The sequence below is a fragment of the Staurois parvus genome, unplaced genomic scaffold, assembly GCF_062004578.1.
Source record: "Staurois parvus isolate SC_StPar_1 unplaced genomic scaffold, SC_StPar_1.0 ptg000578l, whole genome shotgun sequence".
In the NCBI taxonomy this organism is placed as follows: domain Eukaryota; kingdom Metazoa; phylum Chordata; class Amphibia; order Anura; family Ranidae; genus Staurois; species Staurois parvus.
This window is the reverse complement of record NW_028318374.1, coordinates 5119097-5136207: the sequence shown is the minus strand read 5'-3', so window position 1 is coordinate 5136207 and position 17111 is coordinate 5119097. Positions and strand designations below refer to the sequence as shown.

General features: G+C 44.1%; 1 protein-coding gene and 1 pseudogene across 1 annotated transcript in view; one reads left to right on the top strand and one right to left on the bottom strand.

Annotated features, from left to right (window-relative positions):
- The window catches only part of ST6GALNAC3 (ST6 N-acetylgalactosaminide alpha-2,6-sialyltransferase 3), a 518012-nt gene that overhangs the window by 377859 nt on the left and 123042 nt on the right, over positions 1-17111 (bottom strand). The gene's annotated exons all lie outside the window — the stretch shown is intronic.
- LOC149450234 (nucleoside diphosphate kinase A2 pseudogene) lies at positions 3276-3878 on the top strand (annotated as a pseudogene).

Sequence of the window (17111 nt, the reverse complement as noted above, 5' to 3'; positions counted from 1 at the left end):
TTGCGCTGTGGAACGCAGACAAGACGATAGATGAGTAGAATTAGTTGTAGGGGAAGCATCAGATATCCCTGGATAATACATTCACAGCTCTGAGCAAGAAAAGCTATTCAACAGAACCACTTGTTTTTGTTCCCAATGAAGGAGGTTTTTTTTTTATTCTCCACTAAAAACAGCCGTGTGTCGGCATGGTTCCTGGTATGCTTCAATGGGATATGAATATTTAGCATTTAAAAAAAAACTGTGGTCAGACAGAAAAATAGACACTTACCTACAATACCTACATACATGCTCACATACCTAGTACAGCCCCCAGGGAGTAATCTATTATATACTTAGAAACTGATGCTTCCCTTGGACCCACCCCGCTTTAGGGCTAGGTGCACAATTCACAGTGGATCCTTCAGGTACTTTTGAAGAGTTTATGTTTGTTGTTTTTTCTTTTTGTGTTTTTTAAGGGAGAATGTCACCAGCACACCGAAGATCACCAATATGGGTCCAAAAGTTTTAATGAACGATCACATAAGTGGTGTATTTAGGTTTTGTGCTGCCCTAAGCAACACAAAAATTGGCTGCACAACACCCCCCCCCCCCCTTCCTGTAGAGAGAGCCTGACGCCAGCCAACACACCTCCCCCCACCCGAGAGAGCCTTCCACTACCACCACCCTCCATACACCGGCCACCGATCACCAGCGTGAGAGAGAAAGACACTCACCTTCACAGATCTAGACATCCCCTGGAATGAGAGTCAGGCTCTGCATACACCATCAAGCAGCCCGCAGCCACTTTCAGATCCCACCTGGTCCCCATTCTGTGTGTGTCCCTTCTTCTGGAGAGCGGAGCTGCCCCTCTGAAAAATGCCGCCCTAGGCTAATGCCTTGTTTGCCTTGTGGTAAATACACCCCTGGATCACATAGTTACAGCAAGGCAACGTTTCGGAGTCTCACAGTACCCCTTCATCAGGCATTGCCTTGCTGAAACATTGCCTTGCTGTAACTATGTGATCGTTTATTAAAACCTTTGGACCCATATTGGTGATCCTCAGTGTGCTGGTTACATTCTCCCTTGCTGATTCTGTTCGATTCCAGTCGCTGCAGCCCCCACTTATACACACAGCCACTTTTAATGCAGGAACGTGTGCGTATGGATTGTACACTTGGATTATGTGTGTGTTTTTCAGGCACTTTTAGAAAAAAACATGTGGCCAAGAACATGTAATCCTGCCCCTGAGAAGTGCCTGTATTTCTGTGGCAGGACAAGTGACAAAATTGCTGGGATGTGAATACCCCCCATAGAATAAAATTAAAAAAATCTTAGGCCCTGCTCACATCCCGTGATTTGGGATCATGGGGCGGAATCACCATGATTCTACCCACGATCCCAAATCACGGCAATTATTCTTTAATACCACCCCAAACACGATTCCACTGTGATCGTGGAAAATGCAAGTTTAAAAAAAAAACATTTCACTCGTGGCCCCAAAAAAGGGCATGAGAACTTTTTGGGTGACAAAAACGCATAGAACAGCCCATGAAGTGAATGGGCTGAGCTATGTGCGACACGTGAAATCGCGTGCAAATCGTTCAACAAAATCGCGAACAGGCAAGCTTGTTCCCGCCACTCGAAAGTGTAATGTATAAGAAAGAAAGAAATATACAAATTACATAAACTGTGTGCAAAAACAATCCATATATCAAACAATATAACATATATACCAATCCACTGGTAAAACATGATGATTATATCAATATAATGCAGAAAGTCCAAACAATAAAGTACGTGTCAAATAATGAATAGTGTCCCAATTGTGCAGAGAAAAAGAAATCTCCAGCTTCTTCTTCCCAGTAACACCAACAATGTGCACTCCTCCACCCATATGCAATCACCAGAGGCTAAATGGTAACCGCATAAAACATAATCGCCGTGTTCATTTCTGCGTCTCAATTCCTGGTCATCGTTTTCAAAATCCTAGATGAGAAGAGCCCAGACAGAGGAGCCCACTCCATGCGACAAGGGGTTAATCCGACAGCAAGCAAGGGTTGTATCAGAGTTTGTTGTTTGAAATAAATATTATTTATTCATGGCAACAATTTGCAATTCATAAAAATAATAGCGACACACAGTGCTCAGTAACCACAACACACACGTGAACATACAGACAAATTAAGAACAATGTGGAAATTGAAGACGTCTGGATGTCATATATACTGTATGGATGTATCCCCTGCAGAGCGCTAATCACAAGAGTATATGTACAGTATGTGAATCAACTAGTAGTTGTGAGATCAGCACTGCAGGGTCTACATATGTACATGCCCCAGGGCACCGAATGTCATATATACTGTATGTATGTATCCCCTGCAGAGCGCTAATCACAAGAGTATATGTATGTGAATCAACTAGTAGTTGTGAGATCAGCACTGCAGGGTCTACATATGTACATGCCCCAGGGCACCGGATGTCATATATACTGTATGTATGTATCCCCTGCAGAGCGCTAATCACAAGAGTATATGTATGTGAATCAACTAGTAGTTGTGAGATCAGCACTGCAGGGTCTACATACATACATGCCCCAGGGCACATTGGCAATAGACGGTTCAGTACTGATGTTACTCTAGGAGGGAAGTTAGTCACTAGATGGTAGTATGACACCGGGACTATTCAGGGACAAACCCAAATTCACCAACCACAGTCTCAGAATGAAAAACGGGTGGGATCAAAATATAAGCTATAAACTGAATAGGTGTATAAATGGTGCATAATAAATGCAAATTGGTTGTCCCAATCCAGGTAATTCAAAAAATTAAAAAAATAAGTCGGTATATGACAAGTGGGTATGTGCACATAATTACCCCGACATGGCTAATTGAAAGAGAACAGTAGATGATGGGATAGCGGATGGCCCATATAGTATATCAGTGGATATCCAAAATTAAGCGATAAACGGCACAGAACCTCTGCCTCAATCTCCTCACGCCAAGCTGTGATGGCGATGGACCATGTGGATGGAGAAATGACAGGCAATTTGCAGCTCTGATATTGTACTGCACTGCAGCAGACCCTGGCCAAACAAGACAACATACTGGAGATGGCAGTGGAGCAGTAAGATTGTATCCTATTGCCCTGATTAAACAGTGGGACGATCACTATCAACACTGCACAGACCTACTCATTACCGGCCAGGTGGACTATGATTGTTTCAGCTCTTTGGGATATACCACATCATCGGTGAGCTTGAAAACCTTACATTCTTTCTTCTTTCTCTTCCAGTCTCCCCAGGTGGAAGATGACTACCAACAAGGAATGCACCTTCATCACCATCAAGCCAGATGGTGTCCAGAGAGGCCTCATCGGAGATATCATCAAACGCTTCAAGCAGAAGGGCTTCCGGTTAGTGGCCATGAAGTTTATTCAGGCCAGCAAAGAACACCTTCAGCAGCACCATATTGACCTGAAGGACCGTTCCTTCTTCAATGGACTGGTGGAGTACATGGGCTCTAGCCCTGTGGTAGCCATGGTCTGGCAGGGAATGAATGTGGTGAAGATTGACTGTGTCATGCTTGGTGAGACCAACCCAGTTGACTCCAAACCTAGCACCATCAGGGGAGACTTCTGCATACAGGTTGAAAGAAACATCTGTCATAGAAGTGACTCCGTGGAAAGTGCCAAGAAAGAGATTGCCTTGTGGTTCAAAGATGATGAACTGGTTGAATACAGCAACTTTGCATAACATTGGCTGCACGAGAACTCAGCTGACCTCCGCTGGTCTCCCAGTTGTCCATTAACTGCTTTCCAAAGTATTAATAACCAGCACTTGCCTCTCTACCTTTGTCATGTACTGGCAGTTCAGAGCACATTTATTCCAATAAATCCTTAAAACTGGAAAAGTAAAAAAAAAAACTTTAATTCTGCCATGGGCCTTGTTCCACCATTGGATGGACATTGACTCGGAGGTTCTGTGCTAGCGGATGGCCCATTTTGGATATCCACTGATATACTACAGTATATGGGCCATCCGCTATCCCAGTGTCTGCTGTTCTGCTTCAATTAGCCATATTGAGTTAATTACCGTATATACTCGAGTATAAGCTGAGTTTTTCAGCACATTTTTTGTGCTGAAAAACGGCCCCCTCGGCTTATACTCGAGTCAACGTCTATCCAGGGGGGGCGCGAGGCTCCGTCAAGGGGGGCGCGTACAGGGGTGGGCAGAGAGCTGCAGACTCTTACCTGCTCCCACGATGATCCATCCAGGAAGCGCTGCTCCTTCCGTCACTCCGGCCACTCCCTCACTCCTGCCGCTCAGCTCCGCCTCCTCACCGGTGATTGGCTGCCAGAACTGTAGCTCAGGAAAGGTACACAGGCGGCCAATCACAGGCGAGGAGGCGGAGCCGAGCGGACCCGCGAAAATCGAGTGAGGGAAAAGGTAAGTGTGCAGTGCAGAGGTGCTGCTGCAACCACATATGCTGGCTGCAGCAGCACCATACTGCAACAGGGGTCAGCAAGTGTCATTGGTGTCAGTGGGAGGAATAGTGCCGCATCATTGGTGTCACTGATACTAATGATGGGGCATTATTCCTCCCACTGACACCAACGATGGGGCACTATTCCTCCCACTGACACCAACGATGGGGCACTATTCCTCCCACTGACACCAACGATGGGGCACTATTCCTCCCACTGATACTAATGATGGGGCATTATTCCTCCCACTGACACCAACGATGGGGCACTATACCTCCCAGTGATACCAATGATGGGGCACTATTCCTCCCACTGACACCAATGATGGGGCACTATTCCTCCCACTGACACCAATGATGGGGCACTATTCCTCCCACTGATACCAATGATGGGGCACTATTCCTCCCACTGACACCAATGATGGGGCACTATTCCTCCCACTGACACCAATGATGGGGCACTATTCCTCCCACTGACACCAATGATGGGGCACTATTCCTCCCACTGACACCAATGATGGGGCACTATTCCTCCCACTGATACCAATGATGGGGCACTATTCCTCCCACTGACACCAATGATGGGGCACTATTCCTCCCACTGACACCAATGATGGGGCACTATTCCTCCCACTGACACCAATGATGGGGCACTATTCCTCCCACTGATACCAATGATGGGGCACTATTTCTCCCACTGATACCAATGATGGGGCACTATTCCTCCCACTGACACCAATGATGGGGCACTATTCCTCCCACTGACACCAATGATGGGGCACTATTCCTCCCACTGACACCAATGATGGGGCACTATTCCTCCCACTGATACCAATGATGGGGCACTATTTCTCCCACTGATACCAATGATGGGGCACTATTCCTCCCACTGACACCAATGATGGGGCACTATTCCTCCCACTGACACCAATGATGGGGCACTATTCCTCCCACTGATACTAATCATGGGGCACTATTCCTCCCACTTTATTTTTTACATTGACTAGTAGGTGCCTCATTTCCCACCCTCGGCTTATACTCGAGTCAATAGTTTTTCCCAGTTTTTTGTGGTAAAATTAGGTACCTCGGCTTATATTCGGGTCGGCTTATACTCGAGTATATACGGTATGTGCACATACCCACTTGTCATATACTGACTTATTTTTTTTTTTAATTACCTGGATTGGCACAACCAATTTGCATTTGTTATGCACCATTTATGCACCTATTCAACTTATACAGTTGTGTCCAAAATTATTCAACCCCCAATGCTGTAAAGGGGTTTAGGGACTATAGTGTACATTTGGAATTGTATTCAGAATCAAATCCTACAAGGACGTTGTAACTACCCAAATGCAACTAAAATGACATCAATTGTTTATGTAATACAGTAGTAAATGGTTCTTATGTGGTTTCTTCATTGCCACAATTATTCAACCCCTTAAAGACTACCACTCTGAAGAACAGAGGTTCATACAGGTGCTTTCCATCAGGTATTGAAAACACCTGTGGATGTCACCGAGCAGCAATCAAGCATAATAAGCACCAATTAGGCAGCTTTAAAATGACTGTGATACTCAGCTCCTTCTAGACATTTACTGGTGTGGTTACAAACATGGTGAAGGCAAGAGAATGGTCCAGGAAGACAAGAGAAGAGGTGATTTCTCTTCACAGGAAGGGCAATGGCTATAAGAAGATTGCAAAGATGTTAAACATACCAAGAGACACCTTAGGAAGCATCATTCGCAAATTCAAGGCAAAGGGCACTGTTGAAACGCTACCTGGTCGTGGCAGAAAGAAGATGCTGACTTCGACTGCTGTGCGCTACCTGAAGCGTAGAGTGGAGAGAAGTCCCCGTGTGACTGCTGAGGAACTGAGAAAAGATTTGTCAGATGTGGGTACAGAAGTTTCAGCCCAGACAATAAGACGCACACTGCGTAATGAAGGCCTCCGTGCCAGAACTCCCAGGCGTACCCCCTTGCTGTCTCCAAAGAATAAGAAGAGTCGACTGCAGTATGCCAAAAGCCATGTGGACAAACCACAAAAGTTGTGGGATAGTGTTCTGTGGACTGATGAAACAAAATTAGAACTGTTTGGGCCCATGGATCAACGCTATGTTTGGAGGAGGAAGAACAAGGCCTATGATGAAAAGAACACCTTGCCTACTGTGAAGCATGGTGGAGGGTCAATCATGCTTTGGGGCTGTTTTGCTTCTGCAGGTACAGGGAAGCTTCAGCGTGTGCAAGGTACCATGAATTCTCTTCAGTACCAGGAGATATTGGATGGAAACGTGATGCAGTCCGTCACACACCTGAGGCTTGGGAGACGTTGGACCTTTCAACAGGACAATGATCCCAAGCATACCTCCAAGTCCACTAGAGCATGGTTGCAGAGGAAAGGCTGGAACATTTTGGAGTGGCCATCGCAGTCACCAGACTTAAATCCGATTGAGAACCTCTGGTGGGACTTAAAGAAAGCAGTTGCAGTGCGCAAGCCTAAGAATGTGACTGAACTGGAGGCCTTTGCCCATGAAGAATGGGCGAAGATACCCGTAGATCGCTGCAAGACACTTGTGTCAAGCTATGCTTCACGTTTAAAAGCTGTTATAACTGTAAAAGGATGCTGTACTAAGTACTAAGATTGAATGTCACTTGGGGGTTGAATAAAACTGATAATGCTGTGAGCACAGAAAAGACATTTGTGGTTATTTCATTATAACTGTTATGTTATATTTGTCTGACCTACAAGTGCCTCTTTAATGTAAATGTAAGCAAGATGACTGAATGATCAAAAGCAATGTCAAACTGGCCAAAACACTCAATTTCAGTGGGGGTTGAATAATTTTGGACACAACTGTAGGTTATATTTTGATCCCACCAGTTTTTCATTCTGAGACTGTGGTTGGTGAATTTGGGTTTGTCCCTGAATAGTCCCGATGTCATACTACCATCTAGAGACTAACTTCCCTCCTAGAGTAACATCAGTACTGAAACCATCTATTGATAATGTGCCCTGGGACATGTATGTATGTAGACCCTGCAGTGCTGATCTCACAACTACTAGTTGATTCACATACCTATACTCTTGTGATTAGCGCTCTGCAGGGGATACATACATACAGTATATATGACGTCCGGACGTCTTCAATTTCCACATTGTTCTTAATTTGTCTGTATGTTCACGTGTGTTTTGTGGCTACTGAGCACTGTGTGCCGCTATTATTTTTATGAATTGCAAATTGTTGCTATGAATAAATAATATGTTTTTAAAACCACAAACTCTGATACAAGCCTTGCTTGCTGTAGTATTAAGCCCTTGTCGCATGGAGTGGGCTTTACCCACTGTATGCGACTGTTTTGTATTCTGTCTGTTTATGGCGTAGACAGCAACACTAATATAGTGATAAGGCAATCAGTTCTTTCAATAGTCCCTCTTTTTTCTTCAGTACAGTTCAATGTCACACTTAACACTACAGCAGGTTGTGAACGCAGTGTGGCAGAGGCTGCGAATTGGAGAGTATGTCCATTCTGCATCTATGGAGGGGTGTGGTATGGCATGTGACGCACCCTGCCAAGCAACTGATCCCCTATCTTAGGGTTTGCTGAGAAATGGAACTGGTCTTAGGGACCTGGCCTGGAACCACGGTGTGCGAGGCCTCATGATGTTTGTGCAGTGGCTCTTGCCATTGCCTACAAGCTGGAGCTGGACAATCGTGTGAGGAAGAGCTGGAGGAGAGAATCAGCACTCAATGCTGTTTCCCTCAAAAATGTCTCTGTATTCGGTGCCAGGACTGGTGTCACTGGCATGTGTAAGAACATTATCCTTCCATACATGGGATCAGTGAAGAACTTTGGCCACCGATGAAGAGGCCACGCTGAACCCACAAGTGACAGTACATTATTAAAGTGGAACTTTAGGTAAAAAAAAAAAAGGTGAACAGGCAGGAATTTTAATGTAGAAGAGACATGCTTTGTCTATTCTGCATTAAAGTTACTTACCCGCATGTCTGCCCCTGTACAGTGAGCCGCGCATGCGAAGCTCACTGTACAAATTCAGCAATGTCGACTGAACTCCCATGCATGTGTAGGAGTGACATCATCCCTGCCCAGCGATTGAGACCCGGAATCTGGCACCCAAAGATGTCAGCGGCCAGGTGGGGAGCAGCAGAACACCGCACCACTGGAGCCAAGGTGAGTATAGTTCTGCTTTAACAGCATGCAGTTCCCACATGCCAACATGTATCTAAGATCCATGGTAGCGGATATTTTTTAAGGAGGGTTAGGGGGAGGCACTGTCACAATTTGTACAGCAACACCTTATTTTCTATGATGCAGAAAAGGGGTGTCAAACTTAATTTCATCCCAGGCCGCATCAGCACAATGGTTACCTACAAAGTGCTGGTTGTAGCTGTAAGATTCTCCCACTGATTGCGCTTACATCAAATGTCAAGAGCCCCTCCCCCCCAACCATAAGGAGTCGAGTCCCCCACCCTCCCTTACATCAAAGTGCTACCCCCCTGTGACGATCACGGCGTCAGACCCCAGCCCTTCTCACCAAACTCATGACCGAAGGACTAGCCAATCTAAAACTATGCTGTCACGTGTAACAATGCCACACCCAGCTGCACCCTGCACAAAAATTTTCCAGCTAATGGACCACAATCGATGTACCTGCAGCCTGAGAGCGATTGTTACTGGGTCAGGTTAATTACGCAATTAACCCTTCACACTGCCACCACCTCCTTTTTGTGCAGAGAAAGAGGAAACTGCAATATCAGCAATAACACTATGATGATTGAATAATTGTCTGTATACCACTGTCACCGCAGGCAGAGATATACAGTCAGGTCCATAAATATTGGAACATTGACACAATTCTAAAATTTTTGGCTCTATACACCACCACAATGGATTTGAAATGAAATGAACAAGATGTGCTTTAATTGCAGACTGTCAGCTTTAATTTGAGGGTATTTACATCCAAATCAGGTGAACGGTGTAGGAATTACAACAGTTTGCATATGTGCCTCCCACTTGTTAAGGGACCAAAAGTAATGGGACAGAATAATAATCATAAATCAAACTTTCACTTTTTAATACTTGGTTGCAAATCCTTTGCAGTCAATTACAGCCTGAAGTCTGGAACGCATAGACATCACCAGACGCTGGGTTTCATCCCTGGTGATGCTCTGCCAGGCCTCTACTGCAACTGTCTTCAGTTCCTGCTTGTTCTTCGGGCATTTTCCCTTCAGTTTTGTCTTCAGCAAGTGAAATGCATGCTCAATCGGATTCAGGCCAGGTGATTGAGTTGGCCATTGCATAACATTCCACTTCTTTCCCTTAAAAAACTCTTTGGTTGCTTTTGCAGTATGCTTTGGGTCATTGTCCATCTGCACTGTGAAGTGGCGTCCAATGAGTTCTGAAGCATTTGGCTGAATATGAGCAGATAATATTGCCCGAAACACTTCAGAATTCATCCTGCTGCTTTTGTCAGCAGTCACATCATCAATAAATACAAGAGAACCAGTTCCATTGGCAGCCATACATGCCCACGCCATGACACTACCACCACCATGCTTCACTGATGAGGTGGTATGCTTAGGATCATGAGCAGTTCCTTTCCTTCTCCATACTCTTCTCTTCCCATCACTCTGGTACAAGTTGATCTTGGTCTCATCTGTCCATAGGATGTTGTTCCAGAACTGTGAAGGCTTTTTTACATGTCGTTTGGCAAACTCTAATCTGGCCTTCCTGTTTTTGAGGCTCACCAATGGTTTACATCTTGTGGTGAACCCTCTGTATTCACTCTGGTGAAGTCTTCTCCTGATTGTTGACTTTGACACACATACACCTACCTCCCGGAGAGTGTTCTTGATCTGGCCAACTGTTGTGAAGGGTGTTTTCTTCACCAGGGAAAGAATTCTTCGCTCATCCACCACAGTTGTTTTCCGTGGTCTTCCGGGTCTTTTGGTGTTGCTGAGCTCACCGGTGCGTTCCTTCTTTTTAAGAATGTTCCAAACAGTTGTTTTAGCCACGCCTAATGTTTTTGCTATCTCTCTGATGGGTTTGTTTTGTTTTTTCAGCCTAATGATGGCTTGCTTCACTGATAGTGACAGCTCTTTGGATCTCATCTTGAGAGTTGACAGCAACAGATTCCAAATGCAAATAGCACACTTGAAATGAACTCTGGACCTTTTATCTGCTTATTGTAATTGGGATAATGAGGAAATAACACACACCTGGCCATGGAACAGCTGATAAGCCAATTGTCCCATTACTTTTGGTCCCTTAAGAAGTGGAAGGCACATATGCAAACTGTTGTAAATCCTACACTGTTCACCTGATTTGGATGTAAATATCCTCAAATTAAAGCTGACAGTCTGCAGTTAAAGCACATCTTGTTCGTTTCATTTCAAATCCATTGTGGTGGTGTATAGAGCCAAAAATGTTAGAATTGTGTCGATGTCCCAATATTTATGGACCTGACTGTATAGAGGTTTAAAACACACACAGTAGCGCTCTTCAGAGACAGGGGTTCTTAGTTTGCATTAAAGAGCTTTAGAAACAGTTCAACACTTTCAGAAAGTAAGATTTATTACTAAAAGGTCAAAAGGGTGCAATAAAAATATTTACAGAAAAAGATGTAGCCAATATATATATATAAATATACAGAGAGCAGTAGCACAGCAAAGAGATAACAGAAAGGAATTTTAGGGAAGTAGAATACTTGCCGTTAGCCTGGGTTAAGCAGATCAAATTTCCTGAGCCAAAAGGGTGTCTTATCTCCCAAAGTTGGTTCCTGATGTTAAAAGGGAGATTTCTTCAACTTAGCTGAACTCAGCTTAGCTTAGCTTTTTCTAGGAACTCAGCAGGGTGTCTCCCTGAAGCAGAGAACCAATCACCTCATTTGGGCGGGTGTTGCAGGCGGAGACACAAGCTATGACCAAAAACCCTCCCAGTTGATGTCATGGTTCATAACTTACCCTGGATACATATAACATTCTATCCATGAGTAGATTAATACGCAGAATCATCTGCTGAACATCTACATATGAAATATGACATACCTGTTGTGACGGTTAAGGAGATATCATTTTCTGCTTTCCTGTATATGTCAGATAGGGGGTGTAATATATCAGACGACTTGTATTAAAGTGACCGATTAGAATATCTGCCTGGTTTTTATGTAAGTCTCTCATATTCCAAGATATGTAATCATAGGGGAAAGTGGGTCTTGAAGGTGATGTCTGCTTTATTGCTTATCTGGAACGTCTTTGAGGCTCAGCGAAAGACTTGGTTTATGGCCTTACGATCCCTTTCCAAGCAAGAGTCTTGCAGACATATGGGCACCAGCTAATTGGGGTTTATAGCCATGACGCCCTCCCAATGAGTTTGTTGCCTGTGATCTCTGCATCAAACAGACCACATGTCACTCAACAGAGAATGATAGAAGATGGAGGCCTTTGCCAAAATGGAGGTTTGCATCCATCTCTGTGTGCATGATTGCTACACCCCTTACCTTGTGTTGCTGCCAGAAAGAAGCAAGGAGTGGAGCTGGGAAGCAGAAAGTGCAAGGTCTGGAGGAGGACCAGAGGAGGGCTGCAGTCAGCTGCTGGAGTCTGCTGAATGCTGAGACCAGGGGGTGCAGCGGCTGCACAGAGAGGTGCAGAATCTGTAGGAGTTCTGTCCTCAACTCTGCTGCCAACTGGTGAGACAAGGAATGGGGCAGAGTAGAGCCTCTCTGCGGCTGCACAGAGAAGTGCAGGATCTGGCGGAGGAGTTCTGTCCTCCTTTCTGCTACAGACTCCTGAGACAAGTTGGGGGTGGAGACAAGGAGGGTGCCACAGCTGCAGAAGAGGTGCCTGGGCCACATGAAATGGCCTGGCAGGATGGATTTGGCTCGCTGGCCTTGTGTTTGACATATATCATATAGAATGTAAAAGGAAATATGGATACACCAAAAGGTGTCATGGCACACTCAAAACTCCTATGTTGGCAGAAACAGGGCGAGGAATATGTGAGAGGGAGATTAAGGCAGCAGATGACTCTGCCCCCTAGACAGAATGAATTATTTAAATATAGACTCTGGATATAAAACCCCCTCATTGCCTGATTTACAGTCAAGTTTAATATACAGCTTTGTTATTTACGCCATTGGGGTCCAAACCCTTTTCCCTGCAGTTTAGGAGTACAGCACGTCTCTCAATTTCATTAAAAGTTCTAATCCCTGAATAACAAACTAGGTTACAAAATAGCCAGAAACTTCCTGACACAGTGAAAATTCTCCATGCAGTTTCCATGCCGAGCGAAATCATTATTTTATATATAAAAAAAAAAAAGAAGTGCCAAAAGAGTCAATTTAAACAATGTTGCAAGTACATTTTTGCTGGAAGCAAATACGATAATGTGATTTCGGGAACAAAAGACCTGAGCGGCTGAGCAGAGCTGGAGACGGAGTCACTGAACATTTCCAAATTATCCCCAAACCGCACAATACGGATGCAAATGAATCACAAAAATCGCATGTGTCACAGAAAGCGAGGTCTTTGTAGTTCTAGTGCCGTCACGTGCCGTATCCCGGAGTGAACCTTCGTCTACTAGCGGTGCGGGTCCATTTACACTGCTTGTATTACAACATGTTGACAGCAACCTGACTAATTATTAATGGGTATGGCACGAGATAAATCAATTAGCGGCCTTGTTCATTGGGATTACACGCACATATGTAACAAAATAAAGAATGGGAGGAAACAATCTTGTGTCTCGCTTCCTCTTGGCGACAGGCCCCGCAATGCCATATTCAGAGCAAGCTGGAAAATGGGGGCTGGATACTCAGTGGTAAGCTAAGCAGCAAAATTGTACTAGAAAGCTATTATTTTTATGACAACTGGAGGCTGCCTCCCATACACACTCAAATGCCAGGGCCCCCTTGGGCACAATAGGTTTTAGCTTTACCTAGCTCCATGTTAAATCAGAAATTTCAGTATATGGAAAAAGTTCTGCTAAATCCTCTATGCGGCATGTTCTGGAGAATTCTTTCTTTTTTGTTTAGTGTGTGTTTATCCAATGTAGTGTGCCTGGGAGATAATATGTTGTTTACTTCCACAATCTCTGCCTACTGCCTACTCCCTCCATACTTCTTGCTCCATGCTTCCTGTTTTCTTCTTCCATAGGGTCTGCCACCTGCATCCTTTTATCCCCTCTACTCCTCCTACAGAGATCCTGCGCCTCTCTGTTCAGTGGCAGGGCCCCTTTACTTTCAGCATTCAGCAGACTCCGGCAGCTCACACCTGCCCTCCTCTGGTCCTCCTCCAGACCCTGCACTTTCTGCTTCCCAGCTCCACCCCCAACTTCTGCCCAGCAGCAGTAGAAGGTAAGGGGGGGGGGGGGTACACTGTGATGTAAGGGAGGGTGGAGGACTCTTGACTTCTGATGGTGGGGGCGGTGTGGGGGGGGGTGCATGTTCAATATGATAACGAGTAAATTGCTGGGAGCTCCTAAAACTCTAAGAATAAACTACATGTCCTATATGGATTGTGGGTATGTTTACAAACATTTTGCTGTTATTATGTGTTAAAGTAATAGTTTTCTGGTATGACTGCAAATCAGTGTCAGCTAACTAGAAGCACATTATTCCGAGCTGTACATCGCAGATATACGTTGCTGAGATATCTCAAGATCTTGCTACAGAGTGAACACTTGTTATTTTTAACCTTGTGTTCAATCTACGAAACACTTCAAAGGAAATGCCATGTACCTGCAATCCTTTTTAGTTATTTCTAGTCTGTGTCATGCATCATAGCATATCACAATGAAGCGAAGCAATGATTATCATTTCATTCACCCAGAATCCTTTGCTGCTCTCTGAGCATTGATTCCATTTAATTAAGTATATCCTGCATTGTATGGCTGTCAGAAATGTATGAGAGTTGCCATATATAGATTCTGTTCCTTGTTTGTATCTACTAAGAGAAGCCATATGAGGACGACTCAGGTATTACAACTTATAGCAGTCCCCAAAAAAGTGCAGCGTAACCTACAGTGTATGACATGGACCAGTGCTGGACTGGTGGGTAACTTGTTGGACTTTTATTTGTTCCAGGAGGGAAACAGGAGACAGAGAGAGAGAAGGAAGGAAGGAAGGAAGGAAGGAAGGAAGGAAGGAAGGAAAGAAAGAAAGAAAGAAAGAAAGAAAGAAAGAAAGAAAGAAAGAAAGAAAGAAAGAAAGAAGAGAAAGAAGGAAGGAGAGAAACAGGAGACAGCACAAGAGAGAAAGAAAGAGGGAAAGAAGGAAGGAGAAAAACTGGAGAGAAAAGAAAGAAAAGAAAAGAAAGAAAGAAAGAAAGAAAGAAAGAAAGAAAGAAGAGAAACAGGAGACAGCACAAGAGAGAAAGAAAGAGGGAAAGAAGGAAGGAGAGAAACAGGAGACAGCACAAGAGAGAAAGAAACAGGGAAAGAAGGAAGGAGGGAAACTGGAGAGAGAAAGAAAGAAAGAAAGAAAGAAAGAAAGAAAGAAGGAGGGAAACTGGAGAGAGAGAAAGAAAGAAATAAAGAAAGAAAGAAAGAAGGAGGGAAACTGGAGAGAGAGAAAGAAAGAAAGAAGGAAGGAGGGAAACTGGAGAGAGAGAGAAAGAAAGAAAGAAAGAAAGAAAGAGAGAGAGAGAAAGAAAGAAAGAAAGAAAGGAGAGAAAGAAGGAAGGAGGGAAACTGGAGAGAGAGAAAGAAAGAGAAAGAGAGAAAGAAAGAAAGAAAGAGAGAGAAAGAAAGAAAGAAAGAAAGAAAGAAAGGAGAGAAAGAAAGAGGGAAAGAAGGAAGGAGGGAAACTGGAGAGAGAGAAAGAGAAAGAAAGAAAGAAAGAGAGAGAGAAGATCAAGGCTGGTGGATAGGTGCACAATAGAATAATGAACGTGTAAATGCGCTAAAACACACATTAGAAAAAAAACACAAGCAGGCATGAATAGATGTGAACTTGGCCTGACTCAGGAAACTACTACTACCACTTGACAGAGCTGATGATCACAGAAAATAAATACTTATTTACTATGATAATAAGTGCCATGATGGTCAGCTCCATCTAGCACGCATAATTAGGTATTTTCCTGATTCATGCTATTCTTATAAATGAATAACGTCCGACCTGGAGAGAGAATAACTTAGTAACATTGAATTTTCCCCACATTCACACAGAATGAATGTATTTGAAGTTTCACTGGATGAATAGCTCCCAATAATGTGTTAGGTTGCTATTCTAAATAAATGGCTCTGCACCATGGTTCGCACATTATGGTGCTTTAACGTGCGGTAAAACAGACATATTACCACGTTACCACAACACCTACACTGTACTTTCTGGGAGGTTTGTTTTAGAGCCTACCATTGTGGAGAGAGAAACTCAGCACTTCTAGATATGGTAGATCATGAGACTCTCTTCCCTCCTACTCATATTGCAACTGCCATTTGTTAGGCCTGGGAACACAAGGGCTGTGGGTTGAGCAAGAACTCCATGTTCACTGTACTGCAGCACCATGATGCAGCGAGAAAGAGCTTCCAGCGTTGGAATGCATGGAACGTCAGTCTAGCCTCCTTATGCGCCCTACACTAATGGAAACCTGTTTCTTCGCCCTGAATGTCCATAGTTAAGCTGTCCATAAATTATGCCTATTGTGTTTTGCCAGCAGCGTGCCTTCCCTGCCAGCAGAACACAATTGCCTATGAGAAAGGCAACTTTATGACGAAACGCGTCAGGGTAAGTGCGACAGACGTAACTGGAAGTGCCACAGTGGCCTTTTTGGAATAGGTTGTTTGTATTCTTCATCCATAGTGGGAGCAGTGGAGTAGATGTTCAAGAAAAGGAGACAGAGAAGATTGTATGATAAAGATTGCATGCTGAATGGGAAGAATCTGGTGACAATATATGAAGATCTTTGTGCTAATTGGGGGACAGCTGTGAGCTGATTTGTGTATATAAGAATACAATTATCACTGCTAGCTATAGCCACATGAAAAAAAATCCAACAGGCAGGTTGTACTGAAGTCGATCGATGGATTAACTTCAGTACAACCAGCCTGCCCATAGATGGATCGAATCTAACTGGTCCCTGCTGAACCGTCCGAGATTCGATCCATCTATGAGAAAGGCAACTTTATGACGAAACGCGTCAGCGTAAGTGCTTCAGACGTAACCGGAAGTGCCACAGTGGCCATTTTGGAATAGGTTGTTTGTATTCTTTATCCATAGTGGGAGCAGTGGAGTAGATGTTCAAGAAAAGGAGACAGAGAAGATTGTATGATAAAGATTGCATGCTGAATGGGAAGAATCTGGTGACAATATATGAAGATCTTTGTGCTAATTGGGGGACAGTTGTGAGCTGATTTGTGTACATAAGAATACAATTATCACTGCTAGCTATAGCCACATGAAAAAAAATCCAACAGGCAGGTTGTACTGAAGTCGATCGATGGATTAACTTCAGTACAACCAGCCTGCCCATAGATGGATCGAATCTAACTGGTCCCTGCTGAATCGTCCGAGATTCGATCCATCTATGACCGACTTAAAGGTACGTATTAACATTTGAGTACCGGTTTGCTTTAAGTAAATTACATGTTTGTATTTCATTTTCCTAGACCTCCCAGCATTTTTCCATTTTC